This window comes from Phyllobates terribilis, unplaced genomic scaffold, assembly GCF_046119375.1.
Source record: "Phyllobates terribilis strain yellow unplaced genomic scaffold, ASM4611937v1 Scaffold_8__6_contigs__length_399053987, whole genome shotgun sequence".
Classification (NCBI taxonomy): domain Eukaryota; kingdom Metazoa; phylum Chordata; class Amphibia; order Anura; family Dendrobatidae; genus Phyllobates; species Phyllobates terribilis.
The window spans coordinates 311,140,195-311,162,695 of NW_027362768.1; positions in this window are offsets into that span (position 1 = coordinate 311,140,195).

Sequence of the window (22,501 nt, forward strand, 5' to 3'; positions counted from 1 at the left end):
GAGTGGAGGACGAACTGATGGAAGACTCATCAGATGAGGGAGACCTCGATCACATTTCTGTTGTGCGAGGTTGGGGGGAGAGGGCAGAGGAAGGAAGCATGATTGTTACCTCGCCACAAACACAACAGGGACTTGGTGCTCCTGGATGCGCAAGACACATGAGTGCCTTCTTGCTGCCCTACCTGCAACATGACCCTCGAATTGTGAGAATTAGAAATAATCCTGACTACTGGGTTGCCACACTGTTAGATCCCCGGTACAAAAGTAAATTTGCAGAAATTATTCCTGCCATAGAAAGAGATGCACGCATGCAGGAGTATCAGCAGAGACTGTTGCAGAATCTTACATGTGCTTTTCCCCAAAACACTAGTGGTGCACGTAGTGAATCTCACAGTTCCAACTTGCCAACTGTGGGACCGTCGAGTGTTCAGCACTCAAAACGTAACAGAAACACAGTATCTGCTGGTAACATCAATTTTGCGTAATCATTTCACCACTTTTTTAGCCCATCCTTTGCAAGGCCACAGGAGACAAGAAGTCTGACACATAGTCAACGCCTAGAGACGATGGTACAGGAGTATCTCCAAGTAAACATTGAAGCCATGACTGTGTCACTGGACCCTTGCTCTTTTTGGGCTTCCAATCTGGATAAATGGCCGGAGCTCGCCACTTACGCCTTGGAGATCTTGTCTTGCCCTGCAGCCAGCGTTCTGTCTGAACGTGTGTTCAGCGCTGCTGGTGGTGTGCTGACAGATAAGCGTACGCAGCTCTCCACTGATAATGTAGACAGACTCACATTCATAAAGATGAGCAAATCATGGATCCGAAACGACTTTTCTACCCCTGTGTCATCCTGGGGAGAGTAAAAGCTTGATGATTTGTTAAAATCACCTCACCAACCGTTTTAAGCTTTCAAATTACTAATCATGTTTATCTGTATCTTGGCTGGAAAATAATTTGGGCCTTGTAGCAGTGTGCAGTACTGATTCTATTAGGCCATCTATACTAAACTCCACCAGATTTAAAATTTCTAATCATTTTTATCTGTATCTTGGCTGGAAAATAATTTGGGCCTTGTAGCAGTGTGCAGTACTGATTCTATTAGGCCATCTATACTAAACTCCACCAGATTTAAAATTACTAATCATGTTTATCTGTATCTTGCCTGGAAAATAATTTGGGCTTTGTAGCAGTTTGCAGTACTGATTCTATTAGGCCATCTATACTAAGCTCCCCCAGCTTTCAAATTAATAATAATTTTTAGCTGCATCTAGCCCGGAAAATAATTTTGGGGCTCCTAGATGCGCAAAACACATGAGTGCCTTCTTGCTGCTCTACCTGCAATATGACTCTCAAATTGTCAGAATTCGAAGTAATCCTGACTACTGGGTTGCCACACTCTTAGATCCCCCACACTCTTCGATCAACCTTTTCATTTTAATAAAGAACAAAAAACTGGTCATTTTTGAAATTATAAGCATTAGCAGGTTATTAGAAACTGAAATCAAACAGTTTTCAACTCAAAACTTTATTCTAGGTGATGTTACATTTGCACATAGGACCCCTTGTTCAAAAGGAGCTTCTGAACTCTCTCGTCCATTGAATTTGTCAGGTTTTGGATGTTTTCTGCTTCAATTGTTTTGCATGAGGACAGAATACCCTCCCAGAGCTGTTGCTTAGATGTGAACTGCCTCCCGCCATCATAGACACTCCTTTTGATGATGCTCCAGAGGTTCTCAATGGGATTGAGGTCAGGGGAGCATGGGGGTCACACCATAAGTTTGTCCCCTTTTATGCCCATATCAGCCAGAGATACAGATGTGTTATGTGCAGCATGAGACGGTGCATTATCATGCATGAAAATGATCTTGCTGCGGAATACACGGTTCTTCTTCTTGAACCATGGCAGGAAGTGCTGTTTGAGAAATTCCACATACATTATGGAGTTCATCTTTACCCCTTCAGGGATCCTAAAGGGGCCAACAATCTCTCTCCCCATGATGCCAACCCAAAACATTACTCCACCTCCTCCTTCTTGGCGCCGTAGCCGTGTTTGCATGGGGTGTCCATCAACCAGCCATCCTCCACTCCATCCATCTGGACCATCGAGCGTTGCACGGCACTCATCGGTGAACAAAACAGTTTTGAAGTCAGTCTTCATGTATTGTTTGGCCCACTGGAGACGTTTCTGCTTGTGTGCAGTGGATAGAGGAGGTCGACAGGATGGCTTACGCACAGCTGCAAACCCCTGAAGGACTCTGCATCTTGTTGTTCGGGGGATGTTGGAGGCACCAGCAGCTTCAAAAACTTGTCTGCTGCTATGACAAGGCTTTTTTGCCGCTGCTCTTTTAACTTGACATAATTGCCTGTAGGATAGAGTCCTCAATTTTCCCTTATCAGCACGCACACGTGTGTACTGTGAATCAGCTACATACTTATTGATTGTGCGATGATCAGGATGAAGTGTCTTGGCAATGTTGATTGTAGTCATGCCTTGACCTAAACACTCCACAATTTGTTGCTTCTCAGCAGCCGACACATCCTTTTTCTTTCCCATTTTGGCAGAAAATGTAGGCTGCTTAATAATGTGGGACAGCCTTCTTAAGTAGTCTTGCCTTTCATTGGACACACCTGCCAAACTAATTAGCACAGGTGTCTGCAATTGCTTACAGTGATATAAAGAGCCCTGACACACATCACCATCAATGAGTTTAACTGACAAACAAAAAAATTCTTACCTTATCACTCCTAAACACTTTTTGCATAATAATTTGGAACACAGTGTACATGTGCTTTTCCACAAAACACCAGTGGTTCACGTAGTGAATCTTACAGTTCTAACTTGCCAACCGTGGTCTGTATGAAGTTGTTCAATAAAGGGCCCAAAATTAAGATCACACAGATGGGAGAGGTCTCTATGAATACGAATTCCTAAGTATTTGATACCCTGTGAGGGCCAGGCAAAGGGAAAGTTGGACTGGATGGAATCCTGTATGGATTTGGGGAGGGAGACATCGAGGGCCTCAGACTTCTCTGCATTGATTTTAAAATTTGACCATGTAACAAAGTGATCTATTTCAGCCATAACAGCAGGGATGGATATATGTGACTGAGTGATATATACTAGGGCATCATCAGCAAATGCAGAGCACTTGTACTCGGTGCCTCCCACCTCAATCCACCTAATATTGGGGTTATGGCGAATTGATGAGAGCAGGTCGTGTCGGCTTCGCACTTTTTTGGTTTTAGAAGGGCATGACATGCCTATATCTGTGTCTCCCCCTCCTTTTACTCCTCCACCTTTTTTCTTTTCGCATGACTATATGTACTTGTCACTTTTCCATTTGTTAGTTGTGTCTTCTGAGCAGTTTGTCAGCTTTTGGACACCTTTGAAGGTGTTTTCTATGTGTTTCTATGTGTTTTTGCTTGCCTGCCATTGGTTTTAACGGTGTTCGACGAACATACGGGTGTTCGACGAACCGAAACGAACTCGAACTCTATGGGGGTGGCTCAACACTAGTCTTTACCCTGGAAAGGATGTTCCTTAACATATTTCACAGGAAAACCGTTTCAGTTTAGTTTTTGAACATTTTATTCTGAGCCTGTAAAAGTGGCTTAATACCTCTGACCACGTTGTTGACAGCAGTGACCTGGGGGTCAGAAATGCTTCCTGGGGCGATCCCCATGCTGTCCCCATGTTATTTGAGCACTGTCACTATCACTTTGGGCACTTTTTAGGCTTTCTACAGACTGCCGGGGGTGCCGCCGCAAAAATGCTCGGGTCTCCCATAGACTAACATTGGGCTCGTTGCTTGAGTCGAGCACCCGAGTATCACACTGAGCTTGGCCCGAGCTTCGAGCACCCGAGCATGTTAGTGCTCACTCAACACTAGTCATAATCAAGTTTTTTTGAGCTTTTGATGGAAACCCCGATGTAAGTGTTCAGCGTAGAGCGCAGTATAAATATCAGCTGAGCCTTACTGTGATCTTTTGCAGGCAGAATGAACAAATCAACAGCAGTTGAAGAATTGGCTTTATTTTATTTTCACGACATGCATCATGCAGTATAAGTGATTAGACGGCTTTATTCTTTGGGTCAGTATGACCACAGCGATACCAGATTTATATATTTTTTTAAGGTTTTGTTACTATCACATATAAAAATTGTTTGTTTGTTTTTTGCAAAAAAATGTTGTTTTTTATTACCATAATTTGAGAACTATAGGTTTTCCATTTTTCTGCCAACAGAGTTATATGAGGACTGATTGGTACCATTTTGGGGTGTACAACATTTTTTGATCACTTTCAATTCCGATTTTGGGAGGCAGAATGAATAAAAATCACGAATTAAGGAATTCAGGGTTTTTTTGCTTTTTTTTTGTTATAATTTCACTGTGTGGTAAAAGACGGCGTTATTCTTCATATCAGTACGATTACAGCAATACTACATTTATGTTAGTTTTTTTTAGGTTTTGCTACCTCTACACAATAATACATTTCTAGAAAAAGAAAAAGAGAGCTATCGCTTTTTTTATTTTTCTCATTGACGACGGTGAACGGGGGCTTGTTTTTTAGCAGACAAGATGATCTTTTCAGGGATTCACAAACAATTTTTTGATCTCGTTTTATTCCCCTTTTTGTTCGGCAGTATAATGCAAAAGTTTTTGCCACGTTTTGTATTTTTATTTACAGTGTTCACTGTAGGGGTTAAATTGTGTGACAGTTTCATAGATCAGGTTGTTCCGTATGCCAAGACACCAAACATCTGTACTTTTTATATTTATTTTTTTTAATAAATATACAAATTTATTGGTGTAATATTTTTTGTTCCTTGGTTATTTTTTTTAAAAATAATTTTTGTAATTTTTTTTCTTAACTTTTATTCCCTTTTTTTTTTAGTCCCTCTATGGAACTTTAACTTTTATGTGTCTGATCACTGGTCTCATGCACTGTAATACACATGTATAGCAATGCATAAGACCTGTCTGATTACACTGGCAGCCTATGGCTGGGTCTAACAGGCCACCGTACCTGGCAGACCAGTAGGTCATTGTTTGACCTCCAGGTGCCATGACAACTTTCGGCTCCTGATGATTGTGTCAAGGGGGTGCTGATGGTGGTGAGAGGGGGAGCCCTCTCCCTGTCACAGCTTATAAATGCCGCGATCACTATGGATCGTGGCATCTGGAAGGTTAATCAGCCAGGGGCAGTACTAGCACCGGCCATGGCTGTTACCACAGGAGCTCAGCTGTCAGATAAGCCGAGCTCCGGTGCTGATTGTGCAGGGAAGCATAGGCTGATTATAATGAGGGCAATCCGGGCTGCCTCCCGGGGCCTCGGGCCTCCAGGGGGCTCGGGGCTCCGGGGTGTCTATAGCCAGATTGCCCTCATTATATGTGCGGCACTGTGGTACATACTGGCTGACAGTGGCGGGGGGGCCCCCGGACCGCTTCCCCAGCAGCGGCGCACGGACGCTGCTTCTTCTCCGGCCGGGCCAGCACTTCCCTGTGTGCTGGCCCGGCCGCGTCACTGCTAGGAGACACGGCCCTGTGCGCGGCCGTGTTTCCTAGCTGTGACGTCACGCAGTGCGTGCCCGGCCTGCAGTGCTGCACCGGGGAGAGGAGCAGGAGGACTGGAGCCGAGCCGGGGGATGGTAAGTCTGTGTGTGAGTGTTTGTGTGTGAGAGTGTGTGTGTGTGTGTGAGAGTGTGTGTGTGTGAGAGTGTGTTTGTGTATGAGAGTGTGTGTGTGTATGAGAGAGTGTGTGTATGAGAGAGTGTGTGTATGAGAGAGTGTTTGTGTGAGAGAGTGTGTACACTGTGTGCAGAATTATTAGGCAAGTTGTATTTTAGAGGATTATTTTTATTATTCATCAACAACTATGTTCTCAATCAACCCAAAAGACTCATATATATCCAAGCTTAATATTTTTGGAAGTTGAAGTGTTTTTTTTTTAGATTTGGCTATCTTAGGAGGATATCTGTTTGTGCAGGTAACTATTACTGTGCAGAATTATTAGGCAACTTAATAAAAACCAAATATAATCCCATCTCACTTGTTTATTTTCATCGGGTAAACCAATATCAGTGCACAAAATTTAGAAATAAACATTTCTGACATGCAAAAACAAAAAACAAAAAAATTAGTGATCAATATAGCCACCTTTCTTTATGATGACACTCATCACCCTCTCCATCCATAGATTCTGTCAGTTGCTTTATCTGTTTTCGATCAACATTGCGTGCAGCAGCCACCACAGCCTCCCAGACACTGTTCCGAGAGGTGTACTGTTTTCCCTCCCTGTAGATCTCACATTTTATGATGGACCACAGGTTCTCTATGGGGTTCAGATCAGGTGAACAAGGGGGCCATGTCATTATTTTTTCTTCTTTTAAACCTTTACTGGCCAGCCACGCTGTGGAGTAGTTGGATGCATGTGATGGAGCATTGTCCTGCATGAAAATCATGTTTTTCTTGAACGATGCCGACTTCTTCCTGTACCACTGCTTGAAGAAGTTGTCCTCCAGAAACTGGCAGTGGGTCTGGGAGTTGAGCTTCACTCCATCCTCAACCCGAAAAGGTCCCACAAGTTTATCTTTGATGATACCAGCCCATACCAGTACCCCACCTCCACCTTGCTGGCGTCTGAGTCGGAGTGGAGCTCTCTGCCCTTTACTGATCCAGCTTCTGGCCCATCCATCTGGCCCATCAAGAGTCACTCTCATTTCATCAGTTCATAAAACCTTTGAAAAATCAGTCTTAAGATATTTCTTGGCCCATTCTTGACGTTTTATCTTATGTTTCTTGTTCAAAGGTGGTTATTTTTCAGCCTTATTTACATTGGCCATGTCCCTGAGTATCGCACACCTTGTGCTTTTTGATACTCCGGTAACGTTGCAGCTCTGAAATATTGCAAAACTGGTGGCGAATGGCATCTTGGCAGCTTCACGCTTGATTTTCCTCAATTCGTGGGCAGTTATTTTGCGCCTTTTTTGGCCAACACTCTTCTTGCGACCTTGTTGGCTATTTGCCATGAAACGCTTGATTGTTCGGTGATCACGCTTCAAAAGTTTGGAAATTTCAAGACTGCTGCATCCCTCTGTAAGACATCTCACAATTTTGGACTTTTCAGAGCCCGTCAAATCTCTCTTCTGACCCATTTTGCCAAAGGAAAGGAAGTTGCCTAATAATTAAGCACACCTTATATAAGGTGTTGATGTCATTAGTCAACACCCCTCCTCATTACAGAGATGCACATCACCAGATTTACTTAATTGGTAGTTGGCTCTCAAGCCTATGCAGCTTGGAGTAGGATAACATGTATAAAAGTATCAAGTGATCAAAATACTCATTTGCCTAATAATTCTGCACACAGTGTATGTGTGAGAGTGAGTGTGTGTATGTGTGATTGAGTGAGTGTGTGTGTGTGTGTGCAGGCAGATATCATTGTGTGATGTCTGTTTATATGTATTTTTGTGTTTCAAATGTGTTTATGCGTGTATGTATATGTCTGTATATGTTTGTGTGTGAGTGACTGTGTGCGTGACTGCGTGCTTCCTCCCGCTGTTTCTGGGGCGGTGCCGTGCAGCCTCCCGCTGTGTATAAATGGCGCTGTGTGGCCTCCTGCTGTGTATAGATGGCGCTGTGCGGCCTCCTGCTGTGTATAGATGGCGCTGTGTGGCCTCCCGCTGTGTATAGATGGCGCTGTGCGGCCTCCCGCTGTGTATGGATGGCTACGTGCGGCCTCCCGCTGCGTATACATGGCTACGTGCAGCCTCCTGCTGTGTATAGATGGCACTGTGCGGCCTCCTGCTGTGTATATATGGCGCTGTGCGGCCTCCCTCTGTGTATAGATGGCTACATGTGGCCTCCTGCTGTGTGTAGATGGCGCCGTGCGGCCTCCCGCTGTGTATAGATGGCAACGTGTGGGCTCCTGCTGTATATAGATGGTGCCGTGCGGCCTCCTGCTGTGTATAGATGGCGCAGTGCGGCCTCCTGCTGTGTATAGATGACGCCGTGTGGCCTCCCGCTCTGTATAGATGGCGCCGTGTGGCCTCTCTCTGTGTATAGATGGCGCCGTGCGGCCTCCCACTGTGTATAGATGGCTACGTGCGGCCTCCCGCTGTGTATAGATGGCTACGTGCGGCCTCCCACTGTATATAGATGGCTACATGCGGTCTCTTGCTGTGTATAGATGGCGCTGTGCGGCCTCCTGCTGTGTATAGATGGCGCTGTGCGGCCCCCTGCTGTGTATAGATGGCTACGTGCGGCCTCCTGCTGTGTATAGATGGCGCCGTGCGGCCTCCCGCTGTGTATAGATGGCGCCGTGTGGCCTCCTGCTGTGTATAGATGGCTACATGTGGCCTCCTGCTGTGTATAGATCGCCACGTGCGGCTTCCCGCTGTGTATAGATGGCTACATGTGGCCTCCTGCTGTGTGTAGATGGCGCCGTGCAGCCTCCTGTTGTGTATAGATGGCGCCGTGCGGCCTCCCGCTGTGTATAGATGGCACCGTGCAGCCTCCCGCTGTGTATAGATGGCACCGTGTGGCCTCCCGCCGTGTATAAATGGCTACGTGCGGCCCCCTGCTGTGTATAGATGGCTACGTGTGCTCAATATTGAGTCATGCAATTAATGTAAGGCTATGTGCCCACGATGCAGAAATGCTTCGGATTTTTTTTGAACGTTTCTGCATCTCCCCTGGCAGAAAACATGCGTTTTTCCTGCCAGGGACAAGCGGAAGTGAAGCGTTCTTCACATGCATTTCTGCATGCGGGTTGACAAGCGCTTTCCAAGTGATTTTAGCATCACTTGGAAAGTGCTTGACAACTTGGTCACACTATATAAATCCATGCAACCGGCATGGATTTATATAGTGTGACCGTAAAAGAATGGTAAAAAATAAAAAATAAATATATAATTACCTTCTGATGGCCTGCCAGCGTCAGCGGTCGCGGGACCCGTCACATGACTAAATGACATCACTGCAGGTCCTTTTCAGACCATCGTGAGCTGCCGGCAAGCCAGGACGCATCGGATAAAGACTCCGGGCGCCGTCAGAAGGTAAGTATGATATTTATTTTTTACTTTATTCTTTTTTTTTACACGTACTATTGTACCCGGGTCCGGAGGAGAGTCTCCTCTTCTCGAAACCCAGGTACCATCCGCACATTGAAACACATGGAATCCGCATGTACAGACGCAGTGATGCGGATTCCATGTGTTCCAATGCAAGTCAATGGCGGCGAAAACGCTGAGCTTCCGCAAAATAATTGGTAATGCTGCGGATTTTTCCACAATAATAATCCGCAGCGGAAATTTCCGCAGCATGTGCACAGCACATGCGGATTATCATTGGGGAACATGGCAGACCTTCTACCAAGTGTTTTTTAAGCGTTTCTGCAGCGGAATTGCTTAAAAAACGCATAGTGGGCACACAGCCTAAAAAAAATTATTATAATTAATATTGTGCCAAATTAATTTCACGTGAACTATGATCTATCACAGGGCATCATGAGACATGTGATACATCAGGTGTGTGTGTGTGGGGGGGGATCGGGGCCGCGCCTTCTAAACTGCCCGGGGCCCTTGCTACTCTTAATCCATCCCTGCAGGGAAGTGATGGTGTTTCAGCACCTCTCACCGATCTCATGGTTTGTTTGGTTAGTCTGACACTCGCTCATGATGTGTTATACCCGTCATTCATCGTTAAGGGGTTCATCTTGTCATAAGCAACGTCCTGACTGAAGCGTCAATGTTCTCCACAACCTTCTCCTGTCCTGACATAGAACCGTCCCTTTTGCTTTACAGGACAATATAGCAGAACACACAAGCCTTAGGTTAAGTGCCCACGTAGCGTTCTTGTAGCATTTTTGCGGCGTTTTTTTGGCTGCGAAAACGCTTGTAAAGCCATCTGCCATGCAAAGCAATGTGAATTCGGATGTGCTGTGCACATGATGCGCTAATTTGCACGCCAAATTAGCATTGCGTTGCAAAACGCAGCATGACCATTTCTACCGCGATTACGTTGCAAATTCGCGGCCATTGAGGAACATTGAAACGCAGCAAACCCGCAGGTATATGTGGATTTGCTGCGTTTCAATTAAATTCAATGGCCGCGACTTTGCAGCGTAATTGCGGTGCGTGTGGTACCCGGGATGAAGAGGAGACTACAACTCCTCTTCATCCCGGCTACCACGCGATGAAAAAAAGAAATAAAAAAGTTAAAAAGAAACAAAGCCTGTATATTCACCTCTCCGGCGACCCCCGGTCTGCTCCCGGCCACGTCCTCTCTGCTTGGCGTCCCACAGTGTACTGTCAGGACCTGCGGTGATGTCATTTAGTCACCTGATGGTCACGCGACCGCTGCGTCGGCGGTCAGGTGATGGTCGCGTGACCATCAGCTGACTAAATGACGTCACAGCAGGTCCTGACAGTACACTGCGGGACGCTGAAGAGAGAAGACGCGGCCGGGAGCAGACTGGAGGAGACGGGAGAGGTGAGTTTGCAGGTTTTTTTTTATTTTTAACGTTATAATTCTCTTTTTTTGACACATGTGACACTGAATTGTATCTCATGTTTAACCAGTATGAAGTAAATACTGTTTACTCAAGATATCTTGCTGATTGAAGCTCTCGTAAGTACAGTGGTGACTGTAAGAAGATGCACTCTGCGACAGGTTATGGGCCCAGACACTACAGGCCCGCACTACAAGCCCAGGCAGCAGGATCCCGGTTTATAACCCCAGATAATGAGCACACAGATAAGCTCTGTAAACAGAAGGAAATAAATCCAGATACAGCGTGACAAAGGAATTCATGATCCCAGGAGTTGGATATAATTACAGAGAATTCAACACAGGCAGGATATACTGGAACTATCAGCAAGAAAAAAGCAGGAGAATATCTTCAGTACAACTCTCTAAACAAGTAAGGCTATATAAAGATGATGAGTAACACAGAACTGAAATTCACAGTAGCTAAATTGAAAAGTGAAAATGATCAGTTATGGAAATTCAAAGTAGAGATGTTGTTATCTAGGGATGATTTATGGGAAGTAATTGTTACAGAAAGACCAGATCAAGATAATCAGACATGGGATAAGAAGAATAGACAAGCGAAAGCCACCATTAGCTTATTAGTGGATGATGCTCAATTAATACATATAAGAAATGAAGACACAGCGAAAGGAATGTGGGAAGCATTAAGAAAACTGTATGAAAGACCTAGCTTGAATCACAAGTTATTTTTATTAAGAAAGCTTTACAGTATGACATTGAGTGCAAATGACGACATGCAGAAGCACATATTCTCAATGATGGAAGTGATATCACAGCTAAGATTTATTGGTGAAGACATTAAAGAAAGTCATGTAGCAGCTATATTATTGTGCAGTTTACCAGATTTGTATACAGCCTTGATAAATGCCATTGAGACGAGACCAGAAACTGACATTACATTAGATTTTGTGAAAACAAGACTAATAGATGAATATCAGAGAAGAAAAGAACAAAGAAATGATTCTTCTACTGAAAAGGGCAATGAAAACGCTCTTAAAGCTACAGAATTTAAAAAAACCCTATAATAAAGAGACAAGAGAATGCTTCAGATGTAAGAAAAAAGGTCATTTAAAGAAAGACTGTACCATATGGAAAGCAGAACAACAAAAATTACAACATAAAAAGCATACACAGAAAGTAAAAAACACAATTTCCGATTCATGTGAGAATAATTGGAATGGCACATTTAAAGTAACAGACAAGAAATCATCACTTGGTTGGTTTATTGATTCAGGAGCAACGAGTCATATGACAAGTGACAAGAATTTCTTTACTGATCTTGATTTAGATAAGAAAGAAGCCATTTATCTTGCAGATGGAAGCAAAATAACCGCAGAAGGTATCCGACAAGGTATGCTAAATTGTTCAAACAAGTTCGGACAAGATTCAAAGATACTTGTACAGGATGTGTTGTATGTTCCAAAATTGGAAGGCGGATTATTATCTGTGAAACGTTTAACAGCAAAACGACTTACAGTAAAATTCAAAGACAATGAGTGTGCAATTATTGCAGGAAACAAGGTGATAACCAAAGTCAAGGCTGATGAACAATTATATAATTTTGACACACCAAAGGAACAGATGAAGGTATGTACACATGATCACAAAAACTGTATTCACATGTGGCATAGACGTCTAGGACATAGACACCCTGACAGTATAAGGGAACTACAGAGAAAAGAATTGACAAAAGATTTAAAGATATCAGATTGCTCAATTACCGTAAGATGTGAATGTTGTATAAAATCCAAAGCCACAAGGATATCTATTCCAAAAGAAAGTGAGATGAAAAGCGAAATACCACTTGATTTGGTGCATACTGATGTATGTGGACCCATGAAAGTGACTACATCAGGAGGCAATAGATACATGTTGACTTTTATAGATGACTACTCAAGATACACAGTCACATACTTAATTAAGAACAAAAGTGAAGTTTTTGATAAACTTGTAGACTATGTAACAAGATCAAGTAACAAATTTCAAAGGAAGCCAATTGTCATCAGAAGTGATAATGGAGGTGAATTTACAGGTCACAGAATAAAAGACTACTTAAGACAAAATGGAATAGAACACCAGAAAACTGTTCCATACACACCTGAACGAAATGGAGTAGCAGAAAGGAAAAACAGAACTCTAACAGAAATGATAAGATGTATGCTGACGGATTCCAAACTACCAGAGAAATATTGGGGTGAGGCAGCAATGACAGCTACATATCTACAGAACCGACTTTTTTCCAGAAAACTGACGAAAACTCCATATGAACTGTGGCAAGGTATGAAATCAAATGTCAATCATTTAAAAGTTTTTGGATGTAAAGTTTTTATATTCATTCCAACAGAAAAACGTTCCAAACTTCAAAACAGATCAATGGAAGGAATATTCATTGGATATAGTGAAAATTGCAAAGGATATAGAATCCTAGATCCCAAAACAGACAGAGTTACGGTGAGTAACAGTGTGACATTCATTGAAGATTTAAATGAAGACATTATGATTTCAGTTGAAACGAGAAAAACAATAGTGACATAACTGAAGAAATATCTGATGAGAAAGAAGTAGAAATTAATGAAGAACAAAATACTGAAAGTGAAGAATCACAACTACAAACAGACACAGAACCAAAACGTTCAATGAGAGAGAACAAAGGAAAACCACCAAAACGTCTCTCATACAAGACAAGCATAAGAAAAATCTATGAGCCTACTTCTTGGGAAGACATATCTAAACTTCCTGAAGAAGAAGGTAATAAATGGATAGAAGCAACAGAAACAGAAATTAAATCCATGCATGATTCAAATACATGGACACTAACAGATTTGCCAGAAGGAAGAAAAGCCATAGGATGTAAATGGATTTTTAAAGTAAAATACCAAACAGATGGCACAGCTGAAAGATACCAAACAAGACTCGTAGCTAAAGGGTATTCTCAAAAATATGGAGAAGACTATGATGAGACATTTGCTCCAGTTGTTAAACACACTACAATAAGAACTTTACTTACAGTTGCAGCAATGAAACAGATGGAACTGAGACATCTGGATGTAAAGACAGCTTTTCTGAATGGAGATTTAACAGAAGACATTTACATGGAACAACCTCCAGGATTCAAAGATGAAAGAAATCCAAACAAAGTTTGCAAACTACAGAAAAGCATATATGGTTTAAAGCAAGCAGCTAAAGCGTGGAATGACAAAATCACGGAAGTACCCACAAGTGATAATTGCATTTTAACAGGATATGTTGATGCAAATTGGGCTGGAGATCCAACTGACAGAAGATCTACCAGCGGACATATTTTTTTTTCTCTCAGGTGGACCAATAAGTTGGACAAGTAAGAAACAGTCAATTGTGACACTGTCTTCAACAGAAGCAGAATATGTTGCCGCAGCACATGCGAGTCAAGAAGTACTGTGGTTAAGACAATTATTGACAGAATTAGGACAACCACAGTAGGAACCAACAAAACTGAAAGACGACAATCAAGGATGTTTTGTTCTTGTTCAAATGGAGAGTCAATCAAAGAACCAAGCATATTGATGTGAAATATCATTTCTTGAGAGATCATCAGGAACAAGGACTCTTGAAGTTAGAGTATTTTCCTACTGAAGAAATGTCAGCAGACATCTTCACGAAGGCGTTGAATGCTGATAAACACCAGAGACTAATAAAAAAGTTGGGTTTGATTGAATAAGTCCTTACTGTTGAGAAAGGGTGTTGGCATATGCAACAGATTAGAACTTATTATTAGAGATGAGCGTTGTTCTACTCGAACTGTTCGCCAATCTCAAATTCGAGCTGTTTTGGGCGGTGTTCGAGCCGTTCGGCGAACACGAACAATTTGAGAAAAATTCGGCTGTTCGAGGTTATGTTCGATAACTGTTCGTGCACCAAAATCATAACTGGATTTTTTCTCAGTAATGATGAAAATTAATGTTAATACGCAGTTTAAGTGTACAGCGGGGTGGGGGGAGGGGCAGGGGATGGATCTCTGCAGGAACAATGAAGATCTCCATTTTTTTTTTCTCTTTCCCGCATTTACAGTGGGGAGGTGCAATCTGTCAGCCTATCAGCAGCGCACACACGGAGCGAAGTGCTTTTTTTCACACAAGCAAGGGCATGTGTCATTGGCAGTGTATGTCACATGTCCTTGCCCTATAAGACCAAGCCATTTTCCCCGTCGCCACCATTTTCTCACTGCTGCAGCTGCGTGTTAGACGGCACCGCTGTTGCTGTGTGCGCTATACCTTGTTAATTTCAAGCCAATTTTCGCACAAATCTACAGATAGCTTGGGAGTAGGGAATAGTTGTGATTGCAGTCCTTTTAAGGACTAGGTTACAGCATTTCCTACGACTTTTATCAGGCAGGTCTGTGCTCTTAAATAGAGATGAGCGGTGTTCGACTAGAACTGTTCACCAATCTCAAATTCGAGCTGTTTTGGGCGGTGTTCGAGTTGTTCGACGAACCCGAACGATTTGCAAAAAATTCGGCTGTTCGAGGTTATGTTCGATAACTGTTCGTGCACCAAAAGCGTGTCCTGCATGTCTGGCGCTATTTAGAGCACCAATCATGCAGGGATTGTCTGCCACTCACTGTAATGCCACAGCCATGGTGGTTGTGGCATTACAGTGATTGCCCAAATCGATGGGAACAGTGCCAACAGTGAAACATGAAAAGCCGGCAATTCAGCAGCGGCATACACCTGTACCCGACAATTTAGAACCGAAAGAATAGAGCTTCACACATAGATTAGATAGATATAAACATGTCAGCCACATATATACGAAGTACAGTGACAGTGTTGCTTACTGTACTTGTCATTTAGCGTAAAGGATTTATCAAAAAAAATAATAGTGTTTTCATGCACCGTCTCTTTAAAAAAGCCGGCCGGCAATTCAGCAGCGGTACCCGACAATTTATAACAGACAGAATAGAGCATCATACATAGATTAGATAGATAGAAACATGTCAGCCACATATATACGAAGTACAGTGACAGTGTTGCTTACTGTACTTGTCATTTAGCGTAAAGGATTTATCAAAAAAAATAATAGTGTTTTCATGCACCATCTCTTTAAAAAAGCCGGCCGGCAATTCAGCATCGGTACCCGACAATTTATAACAGACAGAATAGAGCTTCACACATAGATTAGATAGATAGAAACATGTCAGTCACATATATATGAAGTACAGTGATAGTGTTGGTTACTGTACTTGTCATTTAGTATTAAAATAAAGGATTTATTATTAAAAAAATTGGCGTGGGGTTCCCCTTAATTTTAGGCTCTAGCGGAGGTTAAGCAGACGGCTGGGGCAGATGTTTGAAGCCTGGGAAGGGGGTAATACCCACGGAGCTTCCCAGGCTACTAATATCAGCCCCCAGCTGAATACATAGCCTTTACTAGCTATTAAAATGGGGGACCCCCCAAAAAAAATGACGTGGGGTCCCCCCTAATTTAATAGCTAGCAAAGGCTAGGCAGACAGCTGGGGGCTGATATTAATAGCCCAGGAAGGGAGCCATGAATATTGGCCCCCTCCCAGGCTAGAAACACCAGCCGTCAGCCGCCCCAGAAATGGCGCATTCATAGGATGCGCCAATTCTGGCACTTAGCCTCGCTCTTCCACGCTGCCCTGGTGCGGTGGCAGGGGGTAATAGGGTTGGGGTTGATGTCAGCTTATAATGCCAGCTGACATCAAGCCCAGGTTAGTAATGGAGAGGCGTCTATAAGACACCCCCATTACTAACCCCATAGTCAAAGTTAAAAAAAACACAAACACCCAGAATAAAGTCCTTTAATTGAAATAAAGACACAATCCTTTATTGTTCTAAATTAAACCATACTTACCGTCACGCCCATTCCAGCTGAAGCCAACGATCTCCTGCAATAAAAGTAAAATAATAAAGCAACCTCCTCCTTACCTTTCCATGGTTCCCACAACAGCTTCAGCTCTGCTACATCGAGATGACAGGCTGGACCGCAGCAGAACGCTGCCATCCAGCCTCTCATCCCGCAGACACTGAGAAGCGCAGGCTTACTTGCGCTGCTCAGCGTCTCTCTGTGACGACATCCAGATGAGCCGAGTTCATGTCCAATGAACTCGGCTCACCTCATGCACGTCACTGACAGCGTGGGAAAATTCTCACGCTGAAGCGGTGAGTGCAGGAGAATTCTCCCACGCTGTCAGTGACGTGCATAAGGTGAGCTCATGTCCAATGAACTCAGCTCACCTCCTGCACGTCACTGACAGCGTGGGAGAATTCTCCTGCACTCAGCGCTTCAGCGTGAGAATTCTCCCGCTGAAGCGCTGAGTGCAGGAGAATTTTCCCACGCTGTCAGTGACGTGCATAAGGTGAGCTCATGTCCAATGAACTCAGCTCACCTCCTGCACGTCACTGACAGCGTGGGAGAATTCTCCTGCACTCAGCGCTTCAGTGTGAGAATTCTCCCACGCTGAAGCGCTGAGTGCAGGAGAATTTTCCAACGCTGTCAGTGACGTGCATGAGGTGAGCCGAGTTCATTGGACATTAACTCGGCTCATCTGGATGCCCTCACAGAGAGACACTGTGGAGCGCAAGCAAGCCTGCGCTTCTCAGTGTCTGCGGGATGACAGGCTGGATGGCAGCGTTCTGCTGCGGTCCAGCCTGTCATCTCGATGTAGCAGAGCTGAAGCTGTCATGGGAACCATGGAAAGGTAAGGATGATGTTGCTTTATTATTTTTCTTTTATTTCAGGAGATCGTTGGCTTCAGCTGGAATGGGCGTGATGGTAAGTATGGTTTAATTTAGAACAATAAAGAATTGTGTGTTTATTTCAATTAAAGGACTTTTTTCTGGGTGTTGTGTTTTTTTTAAATACTTTACTAGAAATTCATGGTGGTCATGTCTAATATTGGCGTGACCCCATGAATTTCGGGCTTAGGGCCAGCTGATAATGCCAAGCTGGCCCTAACCCCTTTATTACCCAGTGAGCCACCGCATCAGGGCCCTGGATGAGTTGGGTACAGCGCCAGAAGATGGCGCTTCTATGAACGCGCCATTTTCCGGGGTGGCTGCGGACTGCAATTTGCAGCGGGGGTGGCCCAGAAAGCTTGGGCCTCCCTGCGCTGCGGATTCCAGCCCCCAGCTGCCTAGTTGTACCTGGCTGGACACAAAAACAGGGCGAAGCCCCACGTCAATTTTCTTTAAATTATTTCATGAAATAATTAAGAAAAAAAGGGCTTCCCTATATTGTTGTGTCCGGCCAGGTACAAATAGGCAGCTGGTGGTTGGGGGCAGCCCGTTCCTGCCTGCTGTACCTGGCTGGACACAAATATAGTGCGAAGCCCCACGTCAATTTTTTTTAAATTATTTCATGAATTTCCTGAAATAATTTAAAAAAATTGAAGTGGGGCTTCGCACTATATTTGTGTCCAGCCAGGTACAGCAGGCAGGAACGGGCTGCCCCCATCCACCAGCTGCCTATTTGTACCTGGCCGGACACAACAATATAGGGAAGCCCTTTTTTTCTTAATTATTTCATGAATTTCATGAAATAATTAAAAAAAATTGAAGTGGGGCTTCGCACTATATTTGTGTCCAGCCAGGTACAGCAGGCAGGAACGGGCTGCCCCCATCCACCAGCTGCCTATTTGTACCTGGCCGGACACAACAATATAGGGAAGCCCTTTTTTTCTTAATTATTTCATGAATTTCATGAAATAATTAAAAAAAATTGAAGTGGGGCTTCGCACTATATTTGTGTCCAGCCAGGTACAGCAGGCAGGAACGGGCTGCCCCCAACCACCAGCTGCCTATTTGTACCTGGCCGGACACAACAATATAGGGAAGGCCTTTTTTTCTTAATTATTTCATGAATTTCATGAAATAATTAAAAAAAAACTACGTGGGGCTTCGCCCTATTTTTGTGTCCAGCCAGGTACAACTAGGCAGCTGGGGGCTGGAATCTGCAGCGCAGGGAGGCCCAAGCTTTCTGGGCCCCCCCCCCGCTACAAATTGCAGTCCGCAGCCACCCCGGAAAATGGCGCGTTCATAGAAGCGCCATCTTCTGGCGCTGTACCCAACTCATCCAGGGCCCTGGTGCGGTGGCTCACTGGGTAATAAAGGGGTTAGGGCCAGCTTGGTATTATCAGCTGGCCCCAAGCCCAAAATTCATGGGGTCACGCCAGTATTAGACATGACCGCCATGAATTTCTAGTAAAGTATTTAAAAAAAACACAACACCCAGAATAAAGTCCTTTAATTGAAATAAAGACACAATTCTTTATTGTTCTAAATTAAACCATACTTACCATCACACCCATTCCAGCTGAAGCCAACGATCTCCTGCAATAAAAGAAAAATAATAAACCAACCTCATCCTTACCTTTCCATGGTTCCCACGACAGCTTCAGCTCTGCTACATCGAGATGACTGGCTGGACCGCAGCAGAACGCTGCCATCCAGTCTGTCATCCCGCAGACACTGAGAAGCGCAGGCATCATTGCGCTCCTCACTGTCTCGCTGTGACGGCATCCAGATGAGCCGAGGTCATGTCCAATGAACTCGGCTCACCTCATGCACGTCACTGACAGCGTGGGAAAATTCTCACGCTGAAGTGCTGAGTGCAGGAGAATACTCCCACGCTGTCAGTGATGTGCATGAGGTGAGCTCATGTCCAATGAACTCAGCTCACCTCCTGCACGTCACTGACAACGTGGGAAAATTCTCCTGCAATCAGCGCTTCAGCGTGAGAATTTTCCCACGCTGTCAGTGATGTGCATGAGGTGAGCCGAGTTCATTGGACATGAACTCGGCTCATCTGGATGTCGTCACAGAGAGACGCTGAGCAGCGCAAGCAAGCCTGCGCTTCTCAGTGTCTGCGGGATGACAGGCTGGATGGCAGCGTTCTGCTGCGGTCCAGCCTGTCATCTCTATGTAGCAGAGCTGAAGCTGTCGTGGGAACCATGGAAAGGTAAGGATGAGGTTGCTTTATTATTTTTCTTTTATTGCAGGAGATCGTTGGCTTCAGCTGGAATGGGCGTGATGGTAAGTATGGTTTAATTTAGAACAATAAAGGATTGTGTCTTTATTTCAATTAAAGGACTTTATTCTGGGTGTTTGTGTTTTTTTTAACTTTGACTATGGGGTTAGTAATGGGGGTGTCTTATAGACGCCTCTCCATTACTAACCTGGGCTTGATGTCAGCTGGCATTATAAGCTGACATCAACCCCAACCCTATTACCCCCTGCCACCGCACCAGGGCAGCGTGGAAGAGCGAGGCTAAGTGCCAGAATTGGCGCATCCTATGAATGCGCCATTTCTGGGGCGGCTGATGGCTGGTGTTTCTAGCCTGGGAGGGGGCCAATATTCATGGCTCCCTTCCTGGGCTATTAATATCAGCCCCCAGCTGTCTGCCTAGCCTTTGCTAGCTATTAAATTAGGGGGGACCCCACGTCATTTTTTTTGGGGGGTCCCCCATTTTAATAGCTAGTAAAGGCTATGTATTCAGCTGGGGGCTGATATTAGTAGCCTGGGAAGCTCCGTGGGTATTACCCCCTTCCCAGGCTTCAAACATCTGCCCCAGCTGTCTGCTTAACCTCCGCTAGAGCCTAAAATTAAGGGGAACCCCACGCCAATTTTTTTAATAATAAATCCTTTATTTTAATACTAAATGACAAGTACAGTAACCAACACTATCACTGCACTTCATATATATGTGACTGACATGTTTCTATCTATCTAATCTATGTGTGATGCTCTATCTTTCTGTTCTAAATTGTCGGGTACCGCTGCTGAATTGCCGGCCGGCTTTTTTAAAGAGACAGTGCATGAAAACACTATTATTTTTTTAAATAAATCCTTTACACTAAATGACAAGTACAGTAAGCAACACTATCACTGTACTTATTATATATGTGACTGACATGTTTCTATCTATCTAATCTATGTGTGAAGCTCTATTCTTTCTGTTCTAAATTGTCGGGTACAGATGCTGAATTGCCGGCCGGCTTTTTTAAAGAGACGGTGCATGAAAACACTAATATTTTTTTTAATAAATCCTTTACACTAAATGACAAGTACAGTAACCAACACTGTCACTGTGCTTCTTATATGTGTGACTGACATGTTTCTATCTATCTAATCTATGTGTGATGCTCTATTCCTTCTTGTCTAAATTGTCGGGTACCGGTGTATGCCGCTGCTGAATTTGCCGGCCGGCTTTTTTAAAGAGAGTGTCTTCTGAGCAGTTTGTCAGCTTTTGGACACCTTTGCAGGTGTTTTCTATGTGTTTCTATGTGTTTTTGTTTGCCTGCCATTGGTTTTAACGGTGTTCGACGGTGTTCTAAGGTGTTCGACGAACAGTTCGACGAACAGTTCCTCGAACATCCCGGTGTTCGACGAACCGAACCGAACCCGAACACTACGGGGGTGGCTCAACACTACTCTTAAATAGATAGATTGTGGGAGTAAAGACTAATTGTAATTGGAGTCCTTTTCAGGACTAGGTTACATCAGTTCCTATCAGTTTTTGCCAGGCAGGTCTGTGCCAGTGCTGTGCAAGTTTTTTTCACAGCATTTGGCTGAATCTAGCAAAGCTAATCCTTTTTGGCCTATTGCAGAGTGTGTTAGTCAGTGGAGTAGCCTATCTGTGTTGCAAGATACACCACCTGTGTATAGAATACCAATTTTTTTACTGCACCTAGTGAAGTAAAATCTTTTGGGCATAGCATCATTCTATTAGTCCATCTATACTGACCTCCATCAGGTTGCAAATTGAATATAATTTTTTTCTGCATCTAGCTCTGAAAAAATATTGGGCTTCTAGCTGTGTGTGGGACTTGTTGTATTAGTCCATCTATACTGACCTCCATCAGGTTGCAAACTGAATATATTTTTTTCTGCATCTACCTCTGAAAAAATATTGGGCTTCTAGCTGTGTGTGGGACTTGTTCTATTAATCCATCTATACAGACCTCCATCAGGTTGCAAACTGAATATATTTTTTTCTGCATCTACCTCTGAAAAAATATTGGGCTTCTAGCTGTGTGTGGGACTTGTTGTATTAGTCCATCTATACTGACCTCCATCAGGTTGCAAACTGAATATATTTTTTTCTGCATCTACCTCTGAAAAAATATTGGGCTTCTAGCTGTGTGTGGGACTTGTTCTATTAATCCATCTATACAGACCTCCATCAGGTTGCAAACTGAATATATTTTTTTCTGCATCTACCTCTGAAAAAATATTGGGCTTCTAGCTGTGTGTGGGACTTGTTGTATTAGTCCATCTATACTGACCTCCATCAGGTTGCAAACTGAATATATTTTTTTCTGCATCTACCTCTGAAAAAATATTGGGCTTCTAGCTGTGTGTGGGACTTGTTCTATTAATCCATCTATACAGACCTCCATCAGGTTGCAAACTGAATATAATTTTTTTCTGCATCTAGCTCTGAAAAAATATTTGGCCTTCTAGCAGTGTGTGGGACTTTCTCTATTAGTCCATCTATACTGACCTCCATCAGGTTGCAAATTAAAAATAATTTTTATCTGCATCTACAGTACCTCTGAAAAAATATTTGGGCTTCTAGCTGTGTGTGGGACTTGTTCTATTAGTCCATCTATACTGACCTCCATCAGGTTGCAAATTGAATATAATTTTTATCTGTATCTAGCTCTGAAAAAATATTTGGCCTTCTAGCAGTGTGTGGGACTTTCTCTATTAGTCCATCTATACTGACCTCCATCAGGTTGCAAATTAAAAATATTTTTTATCTGCATCTAGCTCTGAAAAAATATTTGGCCTTCTAGCAGTGTGTGGGACTTTCTCTATTAGTCCATCTATACTGACCTCCATCAGGTTGCAAATTAAAAATAATTTTTATCTGCATCTACAGTACCTCTGAAAAAATGGAACAACCTCCAGGATTCAAAGATGAAAGAAATCCAAACAAAGTTTG